The following is a 12,883-nucleotide window of genomic DNA, read 5'->3' as shown; positions in this document are numbered from 1 at the left end:
AGGTGCTTGGGCCCTGCACCCCATGGGAGACCAGGAAAAGCACCTGGATCCTGGCTCCTGCCATCGGATCAGCGCGGTGCGCCGGCTGCAGCGGCGGCCATTGGAGGGTGAACCAACGGCAAAGGAAGACCTTTCTCTCTCTGTCTCTCTCTCTCACTGTCCACTCTGCCTGTCAAAAATAAAAAAAAAATAGATATTAAAAAATCATCAGGAAGAGGTGGGTCTGTTGGATGCAAAAGTGTGAAATGAATTTTAAAATGTAGCATAGTCCTCCCTTGGTATCCTTAAGAGGTTGGTTCCAGGACTCCCTACGAATACCCAAGCTGGAAGATGCTCAAGTCTCCTGTATGAAATGGCAGAGCATTTTCATGTCATCTACACCTATCCTTCCGTAGACTTTAACTCATCTCTAAATTACTTATACTACCCAATGCAATGTTGATATTATGGAAGTAGTTGTTATACCATACTGTTTAGGGAATAATGATAAGGAAAAATGTGTGTATATATTCTGAATTTTTTGCTCTCCAGTTGGTTGATTTCACAGAGAAGCAAGTTCACTGTACTGGCAATACAGTAAACGAGCCTAAACTGGGCTGGACCTTACCAGTTACAGCCACCCACACAGAGGATGCACTACACACCTAGAAGAATGGATGGAGAGCTCCAGGAAAATAAGAGAAGAAACTCCCAGGTGACAGAAACAAGTGAAATCAAAGCCAGTAGAGTGAGTACAGAGAGAAATTTTACAACCCAGGACATATACTTGCTGGATGAATTCATACTTTTAAGAAACACCATGTCTTGGCACCAGTATTGGCTTGGCACCTGTTGAGAGCCTTGTGCTGCAGCTGAACACAGAGAAAACACAGACAAGGCATTCTACGGCAAGGCAGAGTGGACTGCGAGCTCGGAACCCTCTTCCTCTTCTTATAAAGCCACGGAGACCATCCTGGGGCCGCTGTATTTAGAACCTAATCTAATCTCAATCGCCTGCAAATGCTCCACCTTTGGACACCACCTACCTGTGAATCTAGGGATGAAGTTTCCGGCGCCTGCATTTGAGGAGAACACATTCAAACCATGGCAGTGTTCATGGTGGGTTTTATTTCATTCTCTGCTATGTATGTGCATGTGTGTGTGTGTGTGAACTATTTCAGAGCGTTCTACTTGTTTACTTGAGAAAACAGTGCTAGCAGATACATGTTCTTTGTAAAAATGAAAACTAGATGTTAGGACAACCCCAATATGAGGCAGTGTTTTTGTTGCTTGAGTAAAGATGTCTCGGAGCACCAAGAGGCACAGGGAAGTATAAAGGGACAATCATAAAGGATTGAAAGCAAGAGGCAGGCCAGACTACAGAAGGGTAGGTGTGTCCCTGACAAGCACTAGGGGGTCAGGAAGGCTACTCTGTCCAAAGAGGACAGCAATGGCACGAATCGAGGGGCACTGCTGATGTCAGCAGGAAAGAGGAGGCTTGGCATAGGAGTAGGTGAGACCCAGGTGCGCCCGGTCCAGAAGTACAGTCCAAATAGATAGGCATCAAGGGTCTAACTTGCTTCAGGCTGTAAATCAAGGTCAGTTGCTGAAATAGGAATTCTATTCAGCCGAGCAGGACTGGGTTGGGAATTTTACCATGGAAATGCAGGGAGGGGGTTGGGTTCCTACAGTTTCACAACTGATACTTGGAAAACACCTGACTACAATCCGGCAGGGGTCCAAAGCCAGCTAGGACCCGGATGTTCACAGCTTTCTCGGCAGCCTAGGGCATCTGCCAGAAAGACGGAACAAAGGGGAGAGGAGGGAATTAGCCTGACCCGTCTCTGCCTAACTTCATGTTGCCCGGGCTGGAACACAGCACTTTGCTTTCCTGCGTCATCTCATTTAACACTTGTAACAGCCAAATGACATTGATACAATCGTTCCCACTTTACAGATGAAGAAACTGAGGCTTAGAAAGAGAACATAGCTTGCCGGTAGCACAAGGCTGGTAAGTGGCAACACTGAGATCAAATCCTAGTCTTTGTTTCCAGGGCTCACAATCTCAGTCCATGTGTTTATGGCCTCACAAAAAAAAAAAAAAAAAAAAAAAAAAAAAAAAAAAATTTCTGTGACAACCTGACTCTATTTCAGATCCTGGAGATACAGCCTTGAAATCAGATGGGGCGTCTGTCTTCATGGCAAAATGTTCTAGAAGGCAACTCAGCACTCCCATCTTAAATAGTAAATGTAGGATTAAAGGCTTTTAAGAACACGCCCCAGTAAGCAGCCTGATGCTTTTTTAAGTGTGTGTGTGTGTGTGTGTGTATAAGGGGAGACTAAGGGAGGGGATACAGTCAAGAGGTTGCATTGACAGGAGGCCCTGCTGCATGGAAAGACCAGGGTCCCTAAAAGACACTTCTGCTCCTCTTTGATGTGATAAGACTGTAACGCTGACCTTTAGGAGGAAAAAGGAAAGGATCCTCCTCCTGGTGCGATGCCTGGCAGCCCAGAGACCCTGGTCCGGCTGGGGCTCGCTGTGATTATTATTCTAGCCTGGGGAGGAAAAGTCAATTCAAAAATTGCTTGTTCATGTCATGGTAAATCCTTAATGCTTTTAATGAAAATTCTTCTCCTTCATGAAATATTTTCTATTTTAAAGAAGAACGGCAAATTAATACAGCATTTCCAATAGCCTTTAAGTCAGGTTTAATTGGGGCAATTCCCTCCAGTGAATCGAAAGATGACATTCGTCTTCATTGCCTGGGTGGAATGTTAACATGGAAGCAGGGAGGAAATGTCAAGGTAAAATAATGCTAATAATTATTCTGAATGTTACATTCTCCTTGACCTTGGAATTTAAAGGGCCAAAATGAAGGCTTTTTGTCAAAAGTCAAGAAGTCATCTAGAGACACAGCTGACATTTATGATTAATGTAATCTGGGATTATTAGGAGAGAATGCAGAATATGATTAGCTTCTAGTAACTCAGTAATTCATTTTTGTATTATTATAGAAACCATATAGTATATAGACATGCTGTGGATAATCCTAATCTCTAGAAATTTAAAAAGGAAACCTCTAACGATAAGTAAGACTTTTTAATTAAAACAGCAGTGACCAAATAATTAAATTTATAGCTCTGTAGTAAAAGAGGGAAGAAAATGACCCCAGTCCAGGGAAGGATAATGATTTCTCACGCACCACACACACAATGTGCACACAAAAGAAATCAAGGCCCTCTCTGCCGGGTCCCGTCGCTTCAGAGAATTTTCTGGTTCATTTGCAATGACAAGAGAGACTGAGCACGGCTCGGGGAAGGCTCCCCCGGCGCTGCGCCCTGAGCTGGCAACTCAAGCTGCTGTTGAAAAATGAGGCCGTGGCTGAGAGCAAAGCACCTCTGTAAGAAGAAGGATGGCTTTGGAGATCTGGGGAGGAAACACAGCTCCTATGTCAGTGCCGACTCTCAGGGCGAAGAGCTGGCCAAGAAAAGTGCAGGGGAGCAGAGGGACCTGTGCTTTGTGACTCAGTTTCCCTGCTCGCCTGTCCCCTCTCAGCAAATTCATCTCCGTGTCCTCCCCTCTTCTCCTCTTGTTCTGCCTAAAGCAGAAATGCAGAGGATGGCGGCCAGGCACACCAATTCTTAGAAAGGAAAACGTGGTAAGACTAACGTACGAATTAAAAACAAAGCATAGAGGCTTTTGGGGGGGGGGGTAGGACATGTAAAACATGCCACTCACATTTTAAAATTAAGAAGTGGAAGTCATCTTTATGCCACACAATCAAGCAATAGCTGTAATTCAGACACATGTGTGCGGAGACAACATTTACATGATATCTAATACGTTATGTGTACAGTACTTAGGTTGATGTTGTTCCCCAACAGAGATGACAAAGGAGAAGAGAAAGAGGAGTAAGAAAAGGCAAGGAAGGAGTTTGAAGGAGCAAAGAATGAGGAGTGAAGCCAGAGGAGAAATGTAAGGAAGACAGAGTGCAGGCAGGGGTTTTGTTGCATCCTGGTGTACATCAGAGGTGTGTCTGAGAGTGTGGATTAGCTCTCTGGGAGTGGAGAGATTGAAGTCTCACCCTCACAGTGCTGGTAGCACAGTAGTACTGCCGGTGAGTTGGTTTGTTCATGCACACATCAGTACTTTCCCTGGGTAATCTGCAGAGGCCCAGAAAGGCTTGCTCTCCCATGGGACACATTTATCATCACAATAAATAATAATTAATAATAGTAATTCAGAGGAAGTTGAGAGAAGCATTATTTGAAAAAGGATTTTTTTTTTTTGACAGGCAGAGTAGATAGTGAGAGAGAGAGAGACAGAGAGAAAGGTCTTCCTTTTGCCGTTGGTTCACCCTCCAGTGGCCACCACGGCTGGCGCGCTGCGGCCGGCGCACAGCGCTGATCCGAAGGCAGGAGCCAGGTGCTTCTCCTGGTCTCCCATGGGGTGCAGGGCCCAAGCACTTGGGCCATCCTCCACTGCACTCCCGGGCCACAGCAGAGAGCTGGCCTGGAAGAGGGGCAACCGGGACAGAATCTGGTGCCCTGACCGGGACTAGAACCCGGTGTGCCAGTGCCGCTAGGTGGAGGATTAGCCTATAGAGCCGCGGCACCGGCCAGGAATTTTTTTTAAAGATTTATATTATTTATTTGAAAGAGAGCCACAGAGAGAGGTAGAGACAGAGAGAGAGGTCTTCCATCCGATGGCTCACTCCCCAGATGGCCGCAACGGCTGGAGCTGCGCCAATCTGAAGCCAGGAGCCAGGAGCCTCCTTCAGGTCTCCCACGCGGGTGCAGGGGCCCAAGCACTTGGGCCATCTTCCACTGCTTTCCCAGGCCATAGAAGAGAGCTGGATTGGAAGTGGAGCAGCCGGGACTTGAACTGAAGCCCATATGGGATGCCGGCACTGCAGGCAGCAGCTTTACCCGCTACGCCACAGTGCCGGCCCCCTCTTTTCATTTCAACAAGCATGCCCTGCAGCCCATGAGCAGACACTACTCTAGGTCCTAGGATGTGGTGATGAATAAGCCCCAGTGTTTGCTCCCCTCACGGTACCATGGAGGAGGTAGGCGAGCAATCCAGTAGCGGAAAGGCAGTGTTGTGAGTGCATGGGCACCCAGAGGAGGTACTAAGGAAACGTGGACAGGGACAGTTACCCAGCATGTGTGTGCACAGAGGAATGGGCCACAGGCATGTCTGAGGAGGTAGCCCTTGAGCTGAAATGTTAAAGAAAGTGGAGGAATCCGCCAAGAAGAGGAGGAAGAGTGTATGGGTGAGAGTGGGCTGGGGTGGGGCACGCACACGAATGGGAAGCTCCCCCCTCCGACCAGAACAACACGCTGTGCAAACAACAGCTGCTGAAAGTTCAATAAATGGCACTGTTGCCCACCCTGTGGCTCAAGACAAGACCCAGGAGTCATTCTTGATAGAGTTCCTGGCTTCAGCCTGACTCAGCCCCGGCCATCTGGGGAGTGAACCAGCAGAGGGAAGATTCTCTCTCTCTCTCTCTCTAACTCTGCCTTTCAAATAAATAAATAGTAGTTAAATAAAGATTTTTACAAAGAAATCACCAAGTGAGGCATGACCAGCAGAGCGTGCGAGACTGGGCGCCTGCACCTGAGTGTCGGAAGGGTGAAGAAAGTTGGATTCGAAGTGAGTTCAAATCTGCATCCCAAGCTCACACATCGCGGGGCACCTCTGTGCCTTGGAAAAGGAGGTGGCTCCAGGAGATAGGCAGGGAGCCCCTTGGCCTCGGGAGAGGTAGCCATTTCCACCTGGACAAAGAAGGAGCCGTAGCGATGGAGCAGATGGTGTTTATGGGGGGGGGGGCAGATTCCTCAGCAACAGGAGAGGAAAGGCAGCCTCAGTCAGAGCCCTGAGCTACCAGGGAGGACTAGAGCAGGGAGGAGACCCGTGCTGCGTGTGCAGGAAGTGGCCCACTCTGCTCCCTGCTAGGGGCCTTAAAGGAGCCTGGGGAAGGGAAGCCTGCCGGCCCTTGTACAAAATGACGTGGTAGTTGGTACCAGCTTGGGAGAGCTGGAATTCTTACAACCCTGCAAAGTGATGTTGGTGCCTTTTAACTGTTGGCTTGATGCGCCCACCTTCCCAGGGTGCACCTGTCTCATCCGGGGACCAAGGCGCCTGCTCAGATCCCACCCCATTTGTAAAAGAAGCTGGGGACGGGCGGAGGTTTCTCGTTTTGCCATGGATCACTCTTAAAGGTATTGTTTTCATTGTCTCTCTCTTATGAGCAACTGTCTGGTCCTCTTGTGTTGCGTGCTTCTCTGTGTGGTGTGGCCCACACTCAGGTGTGAATGTGTTTATTCCCTCTCTTTCCAATAAACCCTGTTCCTGTTTGTGAAGGTACTAGTCTCCACTTAGAATTCTTATCTCTGTGTGAGGTAAGAACCTGGAGAAAAGATTAAGATGTTCATGCCTGCATCAAAATCACCCTACCCTAGGACTCAAATTAATAGGGCCAACCTGCTGGGAAAACACTGAAGTTTGCCAAATGAAATGACACTGAATTGTCATTTTAATATAATCGCTCTTAGGGCCAAATAGAAGATGGGCCAGAGTGGAAAACAGTAGCTTCCCCTCCATGTAGATGAGGAGCTGTGAACAACCTTCCCCACTGTTTGAATTCCAGCGCAGTTGGACCATGTGATTTCATGGTTCCTGACACTCATGTGGTGATGTGTTGCTAGACTAGGATTTCTTCCACTCAACGTCACTAGAAAACGCATCTCCACTGTTAAAAAGGAAGAAGAAGAAAAAAAAAATCCATGCTGTAGTATCTAGAGTTTCTACCATTCTTTGGAACAATAGGTAAACCACATAAGCAAATATCTCAATATTTAAACAGAGATATTCTGTTTTCAATTAAAAATTATATTCTACAGCCTGATCATCAGATTTGGCTCTGGAACGATGCTCAGTCATTTCTAGACATCAAATCAACCCTTAAAGCACAGATGTGTCAGTTTTACTATTTTTAAAAAATCAGAGACAAATTCTGACAGCATTTGTTTTCAAAGGCTGAAGTCAAAACAGTCTCAAGGAGAGGTCACTGCGATGTAATTCCTAGCATGTGCATTTTTTTTGAAAAGTCAAGCATGAATTTCTATGTTATGTTTGTTGCATTGGATGCTACATGAATATATCATACACTAGAGAGAGTGTCAAGATACAAATGGAGTGCTCCTAGAATCTCATTATTCTTGAGGTTATGGGCCAAAGAAAATGTAATTACAGGACATGCAAACCAGCCACATGATAATCAACCACTCTGTTTAGTTTCACTTTTACAGGGTGTCGCTCCCCCTCTTCGTGGAGGAACGACACTAAACCCTGCCTAGGCTTCATATCTGAGTCACGGCACCATTATGTCGCTCCCCCTCTTCGTGGAGGAACGACACAGGACCCTGCGCTGTTCTTTCGTCTGCTCGGCCCTCCCCGGGTTTGCTGCTGGTTCTTCCCGGGTTGGCTACTGTCCCTTCCACCTCCGTGGAAGGGCGGTTCCCCCTGCCACATTCCCCACTTCCGCAGGGGAGCGGCACACCGCCGGCCGGCTCTCTCGGGGGCTGCACAGGTGTTCCTTCAGATAGATGTTCCTCGTGCATGCCGTCTCTCTCCTCCTTTATAGTCCTCCTCTGCCAATCCCAACTCGGCTGCCCACACGCCGAGTACACCGCTCTCCCCCAATCAGGAGCAAGTCCTGCTGTTTATTGGTTGAACTGGAGGCAGCTGGGTAGAAGCTGTTTTCTCCTCTCCCAGCGCCTTATTGTGGGAGAGCAGATGCATAGAATAAGTCTTAATTCCAGTAACTTAGTCTAGTCCGAGCTGCTCCCCACACAGGGCATAAAGGAAGGTATTCCCTTCAGTTCCATTTCTAAATTTCTACTGCTTGAAAATGACACCAATTTGGATACGTGGATTCCCATTAATGCAAGATCCCATTAAAAAGGCGTAGAGAAAGATCAGTAACTCTCATTTCTGACAACACATCTTTTCACAGCTGGCTCGCAATAGCATCAACCATATCAGAGAAGGACAATAGTTACAGTATAAAGGCCTGAATCTTCTACAGTCCATTAAATATATTCTGCTACAAAACTGAGAAGTTCATTTATAAAAATCAACAATACAATTCAAAAATATTGGGAGTAGGTGATAAGTATTTTGTAAGAAAGTTTATTGCTAGATTTCATCAGTACCAATTACCCAATTACACAGAATATTTTGAAACATCGTTGGCCAGTTGTACCACTAACTGCTGCCTTAAGAGTTGATGCCAGAACAAACTTCAGCTATGTCCAGAGTTTAAGAAACCAATTAAGAGACAATAGGGATTAGAAAATTTCTTAACAGTTTTGCCAAGCAACCTTCTCTATCTGACCTTACGATTTTTTGAAAAAAAAAAAAAAATAGTTTCATTGACATAATTTACATAAAATTCGCCCACTCTGTGTAAAATGCAATGATTTTGGAAAATATTATCTAGTTGTGAAATTATCAACACCATAATGATTCAGGTATGGAGCATGTCTATGAAGTTTGCTTGTGCCTAGTTGTAGTCAGTCTGTAACATCACATGCAAGCAACTGCTGACCAGTTTTCTGTCTCCATAGAACTGCCTTTTCTGGACATACTGCATACTTTGACTCATGGGTTCATACATGTTGTAATGTCTATCAACTGTTCATTTTTCAAGTTACCAAAAAACCGTGCATCCATATTTTTTTTAAAGATGGATTGTGACTTTGGTGTTTATTTAGGAAACCACTGGCTAACAAAAGGTCACAAAGATTTTCTTCTTGATTTTCTTCTATAAGTTTTAGAGCATTACCACTTGCATGTAAGTCTATGATCCATTTTGAGTTTATTTCTGTGTACCATGCAAGGTTTAGATGGAGGTTTTATTCCTGTGGGCAAAATTGCCAGTTCTCCTAACACTGTTTATTGAAAAGATTGTTCTTTTTCCAGTGAACTATCTCTGCACTATGATCAAAAATCACTAGACCATAAATGTGCGAATTTATTTCTATATTTCAAGTTTTGTTCCCTTGATCTAGTGTTTATCCCATGCCAATCCTAAAGCCTTAGTTGTTATATCTTTAGAGTGAATAGGGAAATCGGGTAGTAAAGTCATTCAATTTTGTTCTTCTTTTTAAAAATTGTTTGGGCTATTTTAGGTCCTTTGCATTTTCACATATAAGTTAGGGTTTGACAGGGGTAGTGGCAGCTCTACAGATCAATTTAGAGAGAAGTGTCATCTTGACAAAATGGAGTAAACACAAGTAGTTCATAAACATGAACTATTTCTCCATTTATTTAGAACTTCTTACATTTATGTCATCAATGTTTTTCATTTCCAGTGTAAAAACTTGCTCTCCTATTATTAATTTTATCCCAAGGAATTTATTATTTTGGAAGCTACTGTGAATAGGAAGGTTTCCTAATCTCAATTTTGGTTGGTTGTTATAGAAAAAGAACTGACTTGTGTATAATTGATGTCTATGTAGCAATCTTTTATCCTGGAACTTTTGTAAACTTATAATAGTTCTATTTGGTTGTTTGTATGCTCTTTATGATTTCCTACATATACTCATAGGATCATGGCTGTAAACAAATTCAGTTTTATTTATGACTTTCACATCCCTTCTTTATTTCACCAGCCAGAAGCTATGGTCTGATAATAGGAGTGGCAAAAGCATCTAATTCATTATTTTGTTTTCTTGCATTTTTTCCCCTCTGAAGAAACCTTTTATTTAAGGAATACAAACTTCATGCGTTTCATAAGTACAACTTTAGGAATATAGTGATTCTTCCCAACATACTCATCCTCCCACCCACTCTTCTATCTCTCCCCCTCCTGCCTTTCCTATCCCCAGTCCCATTCCCCACTAAGATCCATTTTCGAATAACTTTATTCACAGAAGACCAACTCTATACTAAGTAAAGTGTTCAACAGCTTGCGCAGGAAGAAAAAAAAACTTCCACAACAGTCCAGACAAGGGCTGTTCAATGTCATCACATCTTTTTTTTTTTATCTTTTATTTAATGAATATAAATTTCCAAAGTACGACTCATGGGTTACAATGGCTTCCCCCCCCCATACCGTCCCTCCCACCCACAACCCTCCCCTTTCCCACTCCCTCTCCCCTTCCATTCACATCAAGATTCATTTTCGATTATCTTAATATACAGAAGATCAGCTTAGTATACCTTAAGTAAGGATTTCAACAGTTTGCTCCCACACAGAAACATAAAGTGAAAAATAATAGATGATTTTTTTTAAATGATGATGAAATCAAATCAGACCTATTGTCATGTTTAATCCCAGTGAGAGTCAAGTTGGGAATTGATAATTTCTTTTTTTTTTTTTTTTTTACAGAAGATCAGTTTAGTGTACATTAAGTAAAGATTTCAATCGTTTGCACCCCCATAGAAACACAAAGTGAAATATACTGTTTGAGTACTCGTTATAGCATTAAGCCTCAGTGTACAGCACATTAAGGACAGAGATCCTACATGAGGAGTAAGTGCACAGTGACTCCTGTTGTTGACTTTACAAATTGACACTCCTGTTTATGGCATCAGTAATCTCCCTATGCACCAGTCATGAGTTTCCAAGGCTATGGAAGCCCCTTGAGTTCTCCGACTCTTATCTTGTTTAGACATGGTCATAGTCAAAGTGGAGGTTCTCTCCTCCCTTCAGAGAAAGGCACCTCCCTCTTTGAAGACCTGTTCTTTCCACTGGGATCTCACTCACAGAGATCTTTTTGCCAGAGTGTCTTGGCTTTCCATGCCTGAAATACTCTCATGGGCTTTTCAGCCAGATCCGAGTGCCTTTAGGGCTGATTCTGAGGCCAGAGTGCTATTTAGGACATCCGCCATTCTATGAGTCTGCTGAGTATCTCACTTCCCATGTTGGATCACTCTCCCCTTTATTTATTCTATCGGTTAGTGTTAGCAGATACTAGACTTGTTTATGTGCTCCCTTTGACTCTTAGTCCTTTCATTATGATCAATTGTGAACTGAAATTGATCACTTGGAATAGTGAGATGGCATTGGCACATGCCACCTTGATGGGATTGAATTGGAATCCCCTGGTATGTTTCCAACTCTACCAATTGGGGCAAGTCAGCCCGAGCATGCCCCAAATTATACATCTCTTCCCTCTCTTATTCCCACTCTTATGTTTAACAGGGATCACATTTCAGTTAATTTTCAACACTTAAGAATAACTGTGTATTAATTACAGAATTAAACCAGTCATATTAAGTAGAACAGACAAAAAAAAATACTAAGAGGGATAATGTATTAAGTTGTCCATTAGCAGTCAGGGCTATGCTGATCAAGTCACCATTTCTCATAGTGTCCATTTCACTTCAGGAGGTTTCCTTTTTGGTGTTCAGTCAGTTGTCACCGATCAGGGAGAACATATGGTATTTGTCCCTTTGGGACTGGCTTACTTCACTCAGCATGATGTGTTCCAGATTCCTCCATTTTGTTGCAAATGACTGGCTTTTGTTGTTTCTTACTGCGGTATAGTATTCTAAAGAATACATATCCCATAATTTCTTTATCCAGTCTACCGTTGATGGGCATTTAGGTTGGTTCCAGGTCTTGGCTATTGTGAATTGTGCTGCAATAAACATTAGGGTGCAGACCGCTTTTTTGTTTATCAATTTAAACTCCTTTGGGTAAATTCCAAGGAGTGGGATGGCTGGGTCGAACGGTAGGGTTATATTCAGGTTTCTGAGGAATCTCCAGACTGACTTCCATAGTGGCTTGACCAGTTTGCATTCCCACCAACAGTGGGTTAGTGTCCCTTTTTCCCCACATCCTCGCCAGCATCTGTTGTTGGTAGATTTCTGTATGTGAGCCATTCTAACCGGGGTGAGGTGAAACCTCATTGTGCTTTTGATTTGCATTTCCCTGATTGCTAGTTCAATGTCATTACATCTTGAAGTTGATTTCATTTCTTCTTCTTCTTCTTTTTTTTTTTTAGAAAATTAATTAACTTAAAAGAAGCACCCAAGGTGGCATGTACCAATGCCATCTCACTAGTCCCAGTGATCAATTTCTGTTCACAATTGATCATAATGATAGGACTAAGAACCAAAGGGATCACATAAACAAGAATAGTGTCTGCAAATACTAGCTGATAGAATCAAAAAGGGAGAGAATGATCCAACATGGGAAGTGAGATACACAGCAGACCCATAGAATGGCAGATGTCCTAAACAGCACTCTGGCCTCAGAATCAGCCCTTAAGGCCTGCAGATCCAGCTGAAAAGCCTATGAGAGTATTTCAGGCATGGAAAGCCAAGACAATCTGGGGAAGAAAAAAAAAAAAACTTAAATGAAAGATCTCCGCGAGTGAGATCCCAGTGGAAAGAACAGGTCATCAAAAAAGGAGGTACCTTTCTCTGAAGGGAGGAGAGAACTTCCACTTTGACCATGGCCTTGTCTAAAAATGATCAGAGTCAGTGAACTCAGGGGGCTTCCATAGCCTTGGCAGCTCATGACAAGAGCCTAGGGTGATTACTGATGCCATAAACAAGAGTGTCAATTTGTTAAGTCAACAACAGGAGTCACTGTGCACTTACTCCCCATGTAGGAGTCCTTAGTGTGCTGTACATTGAGATTTAATGCTATAACTAGTACTCAAACAGTATTTTTCACTTTATGTTTCTGTGTGGGAGCAAACTGTTGAAATCTTTACTTAATATATGCTAAACTGATCTTCTGTGTATAAAGAGAAACGAAAATGAATCTTGATGTGAATGGAAGGGGAGAGGTAGTGGGAAAGGGGAGGGTTGTGGGTGGGAGGGACGTTATGGGGGGAAGCCATTGTAATCCATAAGCTGTACTTTGGAAATTTATATTCA

This window comes from Oryctolagus cuniculus, chromosome 5 (assembly GCF_964237555.1).
Source record: "Oryctolagus cuniculus chromosome 5, mOryCun1.1, whole genome shotgun sequence".
Classification (NCBI taxonomy): domain Eukaryota; kingdom Metazoa; phylum Chordata; class Mammalia; order Lagomorpha; family Leporidae; genus Oryctolagus; species Oryctolagus cuniculus.
The sequence above is the reverse complement of the archived record's forward strand: the minus strand, read 5'-3'. Positions refer to the sequence as shown.